Source organism: Chelon labrosus, assembly GCF_963514085.1.
Source record: "Chelon labrosus genome assembly, chromosome: 13".
NCBI lineage: Eukaryota > Metazoa > Chordata > Actinopteri > Mugiliformes > Mugilidae > Chelon > Chelon labrosus.
Genome location: NC_140346.1, coordinates 6,283,134 through 6,292,019, shown reverse-complemented (window position 1 = coordinate 6,292,019; position 8,886 = coordinate 6,283,134).

The following is an 8,886-nucleotide window of genomic DNA, read 5'->3' as shown; positions in this document are numbered from 1 at the left end:
AGGCTGTTCGTATACTTCCTGCATTGAGTTTGGGAGATTGATGACCATGCAGGCCATCTTATTTTTTTTGTTCCTGCACCCCCCACCCCCCTCGAGTCCCGGGAGCACTGGGATATACTTCTTTCTTTTACCAGCCTCCACCAACCGGGGAGCCGATGACAGCGGATTATGGAACATCAAGGAGTGAGGCTGCAATAATGAGGAGCTTGGGATTTGGCCGCGGGATATGAGTTCTGGGCCACGCTCACTCGGGCTCCCTGTGGTAGTGGTGCTAATCTCAGCAGTGATCACAAATTGTTGGCCATCTTTATTGTGGACAAAAAAATAAAAAAATAAAAAAAATATATATATATATATATGTATGTATGTATGTATCAGGTCCTTCAGCGGCGTTGCAAGGATCCTGTCCGTTTATCAGTCCTGCGCGGCTACAAGTTGTTCAGATCTGGAGCATGTGTAATTACTTCCCTTCCTGAGGTTACACCATTATCGATCAAAGCAGAGCCCCGTCCACCTTATTGCCACTGTCGTTCATCCTGTGGCGAAATCCATTCAGTTGGCTGTACACAACCCACATTAATCACAGATCATACATTAATAAAGCTTCTTGGCACATTTATTATTGCAAGTGCTTGGGGTGTGTATTATGGATAGAATAATTTGCATAATGGCAGCAGGAAACAACATAATAATCTTTTCATTGCTCCTTTTTATTGATGATTGAAAAGAAGTTACAAACTGGATTATCCCAAGGTGAACTGCAGGATGAAGACGTCTAATGTGAACAGTGAAGTATGTTCTGGGTCTGATTTTATATTCATCAATGCGGAAATTTCCATATGAAATAGACTGAGTGGTATCTTCTCTGCACACTGTGGGCATGTGCTATTCTTGGTGTTCTTCCTACTGACTGAAAAATAAATATGCAACGCATGCAGCATGTAATCTGTGGCTTAAATCTTTACATTTCTGGAGATTGCGAAAGTGACATACATGATGTACAAATAATTGAGTTCCCCATTCCTCTGCTATGGGATGATAGTATCAGGGGTCGGCAAAGTGTCAAACCGTGAATCATCAGCCACAGCAACCTGTGCCAGGTAGGGAATTTAGACCACAGCCATCGGGTGAAGAAATGATCATTTCAGAGGTCATAAGTGAGGAAAGAGGAATTAGTTCTTCCTTGCATGGAATGAAGAGGTGAGAAGGAAGTGTCATTTTTCTTAATCCCCTCTCCCCTCCCTTGGCTCAGGTATTCTTTTTCCTCCAGCGAACCTTACACTCTCCCCCCAGCCCACCCCATCTTCACTTCCCCACAAACTCCCCCACTTTGGCTCCATCCCTCTTTGCTTTTTCTCTCACCTCCTCCCAGGCTTCATTAGCTCTGATTGATCCTCTTGTCAGAGCTTATGGCACAGCGATGAACTGCATTGTTACTATCAGCGTGGAACAAAAAGGAGCGGGAAGGAAAATCAGAGGACGGCCACAATAAACATGTCACTACAAGGGCGAATGGAGAGAGTTGTTTGTGCATGTGCACAAGCGCCGGGATAGTCCTTCAGCAAATTAGAACAAATCTGTTACACTTTTGTCCTCAGCACTGAATGAATTAACAGAAAGGACAAAGTCTTCCTAAAATATTGTACTGCTCAGTCGAGCGTCTAGTTTGCATTTGGTGTTGCACAAAGACCAGAGTTGCAGGGCAGTATTTAAAAGTGTGGAAAACTGGTGGATGCACGAAGAGGCAATGTATGTTTCCAGTAGTATATATGTAAATTATTAAACTAGATAAGAGAGCTGGTGCAGCTTTAGCTTGTACAAATTCATTAGCATCATGATATCAGCCAAAGCCATTATTATAAAGATAAAATTGAAGTATTAGGGGCATGGTAGCAGACGTTTTATCTCCTCATTTTTCATATATTGGGTATACATGCAGTATTAATAAAAGGAACCATTCACTTTATGGGATGACTCCATCTATTAGTGTTAAATTATAAATTATCAGAGCTGTGCCGTAGCAGCATTATATGTGAATGCATAATTTAGAAATACTGTAACATGATTTTATCGTGCGCACAAGAGCAGTACACAGAGCAGATAGAATAAAGCGGACCTTACAGGCATGGTAGAGGAGTGCATTCAATGACCAGTGAACTCTTTCTCAGCATTCAGACTGATACACTTAGCGTAATGGATCAGCTACAAAGCCTTGTCTGCTTCTCATTGGCTCATTGTACAAATGTTTTGATGTACAACATAAGAGGCAAATGTGGGTCCTTAGAATTCTGTTTGACATGCTGGGAAACTCTTAGGTGTTACAACTGCTGCACGTCATCTTTATATGTTGCCACAAATATTTCCAGAGGTGTATCAACATTTCAATTTTATTAGTCGTTGTCATGTAAATGCCACTGTGGCCACATCCATGCTAAAATCATAAATGCCCAACTGCTGTTCTATATTTTTAACTACAGAAGGTGAGTGATCCTTGCACAGCCCAGGCACAGTGACGCCGTGTGGAGGAAAGAGGTATAGCAGGGAGTCAAAGTCTGCTGCTCCGTGCTCAGGAGAAGTTTAGTCACTGCAACTGTGTTAAATGTGTGTTATTATGGTAGAGGGGGGAAACATATGGCAGTCTGCTGCTGTTTAATACGCCACTATCTGTTATAATGTGACGCATCTTGAGGATGCATTTGGTCAGAAATGTTCAGCTTATTCCATCTTGTGGTAAATCCTGTACGTCCTGTAGTCTGGACTGATGTGCCCTGCTGACCGAAAGCACTTATTTTGGTGGGAACCAGTTACTTCCCATGTCTGGCTTTATTTTACCAATTAAAATATTTATAACAAATAATTTTAGATGGCTTCAATATGAATCCTTGGAAGAAAACGCACGTGAATGTGCGCTGGAATGTTGGTGCCCGTAGCCCACCGGTTGATATTTCCTGCTAAGCGTCTGTCCAAGGCCATCAACATCAAAAAAAGCGTATACCCTTCAGAGCAACCCTTGTCTGTAATGGCTTCGTGATAAAAAAATAAATATCCCTCAGGGAATTGCTGCCAGGTTATGTTAATGTTGAGCGACAAAATCCTGTACCTACTAAGCATTACTGTGAGCAAAACAATTTTCAGACCTCTGGCACCTTCCAGCTCCAAGGCATTTGTATAAAGGGCTGAAACGGTGAAGGATTTAAAAGCAAGATTAGTGACACCTTCTCTTTTGACAGTGCTGTACTTAAATACGCAAGAAAGCCCTGTTAGGTCATCATTATAACCACTGCATAGCAGAGATTAGTCTTTGTCTCACAATAATCCTTTTGAGATACAAAAAATAATAATGAAGTAGCCACAGAAGAAGGATAAAGAACAGTGAAAACGCATGAAATGTGATATATTCACTGTACTATATCCACAACTGAGAGAGGATATAATTGCTCGAGTGGAACAATACTTCAGCGTTTTCTCGCAGATTTTGTCCCCAGGTGTCTTTTTACAAGCGTAAATTTGCTCTTGTTCCTCACATGCCCGCTGACTGTGCCGCAGCGGAGTGACGGGGGTGAGAAGGCTGGGTGAATGAGAAGAAAAGATTTTAGGCTTGTAAAAGGGGTTTTGTGTTTTCTTTCCCCTTCGCTGAGCTAATTATTCAGGCTGCTGCTTAATCAGGCTGAAGTCCTTTGAGTAGTGGGTGTATGACAGGAAGACAAGACATAATGTGACATGAGAATATTGTGTGCAGGAGCGATCCAGCAGGATGATGAGAGTTAGGACGCCTTTACACTGTATTATAATTCCAAATTGATTACATCAAATATATGCCTTTTAGTACATTATATTTTAGTTGACAGTCGTAGTTGTAAAACTAAAGCGTTAATGTAAGGGTTTATTTTCCACAGGACAAATTGAACAAAAACCTCCGGTTCAAGGAAACAAACAAACACATATGTCAAAGGTATCACGCTGCACTCGGCTATTTTAAATGCGTATGCCATGCTTTTCATCTTCCACTTCATTGCCTACATCCTGCAGTCAAATCCCAACCATCTGTGGGAGCGGAAATAGGTGTTAGAGAGCAACTGTGTGGTGAAATATGGCACAGTGAAAACATACAGGAGTTCATTAGTTCATGGCTAAGCTCAATATTTTGTTGACAAGCTATCAAGGTGTCCCAAAAAACAGGAGCCCTGTAGTGGAAAATCCCCACAAACCCTGCTGGCCAGGTTTCATGCTGCTTGTCCTGATTCAGGCCTGACAGCCATAGACCTCGCCTTCTATTGATATGCACATTGCACCCAAAGGCGTCAATACTTGATGCGCAGATCACAGCTGCTTGTTTTTTTCCCAACAGAATTTTCCGGACGAGGTGGTCTTGCACAAATGCATGCTGATGACGAGTCAGCTAAGCGAGCAGACGTCTGCGGTGAAACGCTCCGTAGCTTTCATTTGGGCTATGGCAAGAGGAAAAAGCTTTTATAAGCACATTGCATGGCTTGGGATTACGCCGCTTGGCATTTAGCACTTTGCCATTTTTACTCTGAGAATGATGGATGTGGACTATGAATGCTCGGTCACATGGCAGCCCAGCAAAATGGCATCAAAATGGCTGCCATCAGTATATTGCCCCCTTGCCCCCATTTCTGCCCACATAAACACACATTAAGTTAGTACACAAACACAACCATCACCTCCAGAATGCTTTATAGGTCTGTTAAGTTCAAACTAGGAGGAATATGAAGCTACATTAAAAGTGTTTTTTCAAAGCGTGTCTGAATCACAAACCAGAAAAGCAAAACAACAAACCTTTTATATCAATTTTCAGTGGAATTAATTAAAAGTACTGAATTGTCAAAAAAGCACACAGGTGAATAGTGGGTTACTGAAATTCAAAAAAAAAATAAAAAAATAAATAAAAAATTAAATTATTGAATGCCCTAATCAAATCCTTTCCCCTTGCCAGCAGCTACTCATTGACTTTCAGAGTGCTTGAGACCCAAATTGTTGCATGGGCAATGAAACCAACAAGAGGGCTAAAGTGAACCAGCCTCAAAGTGTCACGCCAGCCTGTCGAATGTTTAACTGCCTCAAAGGAAGACCTTGATTATGTGCTGACAGGCGCAGAAAAGAGCTCTCCAGTCTTGATTTCACTGCCGAAGCAAGTGTTGTCAATACAAATCGTCAACTGGACCACTAATTTGAATAGATTTTTTTAACTTCTGCTATCCCTTTTTACGGGGGAGACTTTTCACCAGAATCTATGCATATCTGCCAATATATGGTTTGGCCGTATAGTGGAATGTAAGGGGTACACAATAAAAGAGCTCACGTTTCAGACTAACATAAAGTGGCGGTAATGTGAACCGACAAAATAACAATGGAACACATGACTATATGTGTGTGTGCGTTTGCGTAAGTGTCGCTTATAATTATGAATTCATAAAGAATTATCACCCTATACCCTGCAGCCCAACCTTCCACTGTTAACCTCAAGCTTTTTGTGTCTTTCAATTTATTACTTTAGTTCTGGTGACCTGTTTTGGTTCAGCCTTAAGGTTGGTTTGTATTTCCATGTGGAATCTATGTAGAGTTTAGTCGACACATGTGGCCTGTGGCACAGTTAGCGGTTCTACCGGTCTGTTAGTATACCTGCATTGCTCTGTCAACACGCCTGTAGTCCGTAGTGTGATTTTTGTGCAAATGTTCTCAATTTCTTATTAATTCAAACAATGGTGACTGCAACTGAGTAGATCATGTTGGAGGTGGAGCCAATACGTTTTGAACAGCACTATGTTATGCTGAAGTCACTGCAATGCAGACGAAAGAGAAGAGGTCAGAAAGGATGGTGTGTACAGCCGTTGAACCAACTGAGGCAGAAGGGATTTTTTGCATATGTCCGGCTGCCAGAGCAAAAAGGAGAGCGAATATTGGACATATTCCACACTACTCTGTATTTGTATGTTGCTATATTAATATAAAAGAGGATAAAATGATAAAATTTCTAGTTTAAGTTTAAATAAAACAAGGGATATGATGTCCATCATCAAGAATTAATGAATGAGGAGTGTAATCTTTCCCTGAAAGTTCAAGCTAAAAGTTATCAAACTTTGAAATTTGTTCCACACTAAAAGGGAATTTTCATCGTAATGGCAGAGCTATTACAAAACATCATAATTAAAGAATATGGTTATATGTGAATGAGAAACAACATGTAGTGACACATCTCCATTTTATCACTTTCATCTTGTTCTTAAGCACTTATCACCTTGTGCAGTGACTGACTGGCGGCTGTTAATCTCTTCGATTTGCAGATACTGCAGAGAAACCAGCATTGTTCATTTGAGTGCCCTAATTGATGCAGACAGAAACTGCCATTGTCTCCTATCACTGCGAGACAAATAGTAATCAAAAACAAGCACCCTCAAACATTTAATTCTAATCAATGAAGACCTGCGATGGCAGCTTTTTAATGTGCTCACACCAAGCACTTTAGCGCAAAGGTAGATATCAACATCAGTTGACGCGTCACTGTGCAGCAGTGAATGTGAACGGGTCTAAACTGTATAATATACCAATATGTATAATATACCAATAATATACCAATATAATACATTAGTGTAATACATACATGCATTACTACAGAAAGCAATATGAAATTGTGCTCATTCTATACCTACATATAAGTTAACAAAGAAATGTAAATACAAACTTACTGATCTATTTTTGCGTTTGTTACATATTAGTTTTTAGGTTTCATAAAATTACAATATAATATACACTGTATATCACATATAACACATGCGTATCAATAGATTCCACACTTTCTGATCACGGTCCACAGACAGTTGGAAGTGGAATTATTGGATTATGCCCACATTGAATGAGTTTAGAAAAATGATTATAGTCAATTATTGTAATGCTAAAATTTCACTGTCTGTAATCTGATAAATCTCTTATGAAAAAAGTACAGTATGTGGCTGGCTTATTTCATGTAGTTTTTCAGTGACAGTAACAATGTAAGATTGCATCACAATCAACTAAATGTAACCTCCATAGCTCTTAAGTTGCCAAACCAGCCCAACAATCAGTCGAGCTATGCGGTCTGGTGGCTATTCACCAGCCTTTTGTCTGAAATAAAAGATGTAAAACAAAGGAGCTACTTAAACAAACAGGCAAATCACCTTTTCAGTAAAAAAAAGTCCTCAAATACAACAAAGCTTATCTTTCCTTTACAAGAGTTTGGACATTTTTGGCTTATTTTGGCTGATGTTATTATATCCATTTTGGACCTTGTAACATAATAGTGCTGCATGTTCCCTTACTTTTTGCTGGGAACAATAGGGTTGAAAAATGACTCCCATGACAATTCACAACTTTTCCCCCCTCGGCATTCAGAGCATCTCTGGCTCCAGAGCTCATTTGGTTCCTGAACGACCCTTGAGAGCTATCTGTTTGGATCTAGAGCATCTTCTTTGCAGCTTCTGTTGTCTCACTCTGTCATCTTTTTATATTCTACAAGTTCCCATATTTCATCACAACACAGCTGTGCCGAGAAGGAGAAATGTTTGTACTGTAGCTTGGAGAAACACTACTCCAGAGATGTGTTAAATATGTTTTTTTGGGGGGATTCTAATGGGAGAAGAGGAGGAATATGTACATGAATACATGTGAGTTATATTTTCTTTTTTAATCATCCACACATGCAGGGTTCCGGTGTGAAAAAAAAGGGCCGCTCCTTCTTCAATATGATTCAAATTGTCTTGATGATTGGCCGGAGTGAAAAAAAAAAAAAAATGATTTCCCCAAAACAGCGTCAATAAAACTGTGTGTACATGTTTTTACAGTAAATGATGCCACACAGTCTGTTCGTCATTGAGACGCAGAGAAGCGGAACCATGTACAGATACAGTACATACAGGCTTTGCAATTTACACTGTCAACATTCACTTGGCTAATTTTCAGGACTGAGAGTAAGTTCACAAAAGCTGCAATTTAAAAGAGAAGTCAGCCCCTGTGCATCAAAAGCAATTCCTAAAGTATAGTGGACTGGGAATCTGCCAGAAAGAGGTCAGCTAGGCGTCTGTGGGTGAAAGAAAACCCATTCGAGCCCAGAAAGATATGTACGTGTGCGTCTGTTTGTGTGTGTGTGTTTGGGACAGAGGGGTGCTTGATGTGTCTGTGGGCGTAAACATCACCTGACTGATTCCAGCATACCGAGACAGGACAGTATAAAGGCACACAGGTCGTGGTCAACAGGCATAAGGCGAGGACACACCTAAGCTGTCTCAATCAGCTGTGAACAAGAAAGGCAGAGACAGAGAAGGAAAGACTGACATTCACCAACTTTTGGATGTGCAACATTTCACTTGGGTGAGTTTTGGCTACACAAAAGTATTTATTTTTTTATCTGCAAATTCTTAATGCAACAGAACACTATTATTTACTCTTTATGTCCTATGTTTTCTTCTTCCTATCTCAGTGGATTTTAGAATATTAGATAGAGTGGATCAATGGAACAAAATTAAATTGTAAATTTCAAATTTGGAGGAAGAAGAAACAATGAAATCCAATGTGTCCAACCTAAAACTATCCTCTAAGTACAGAAGCTATTTTACTGTAATGGGTTGGAACCCGTGTATTTTGGCTGTAACGTTTTAATCACATTGAAAGCGACTCAGTTAGCATAGCAGCTAAGACAAATTCAGAAGGTCTGCGTAAAGCAACAGTTTGCACATGGAGGCATTACGTCGCCAAATTAATTATATTTAAGGTGTGATTTTGAGTCTGAATATTGCTCCAGTTGAATTGTTGAGGCCCTAATTTATAGTGGTAAAACTCCCTTAATGTAACTTTAAAGTTGTAGATGTCCCTCAAGTGTATCTTTTCCATGCC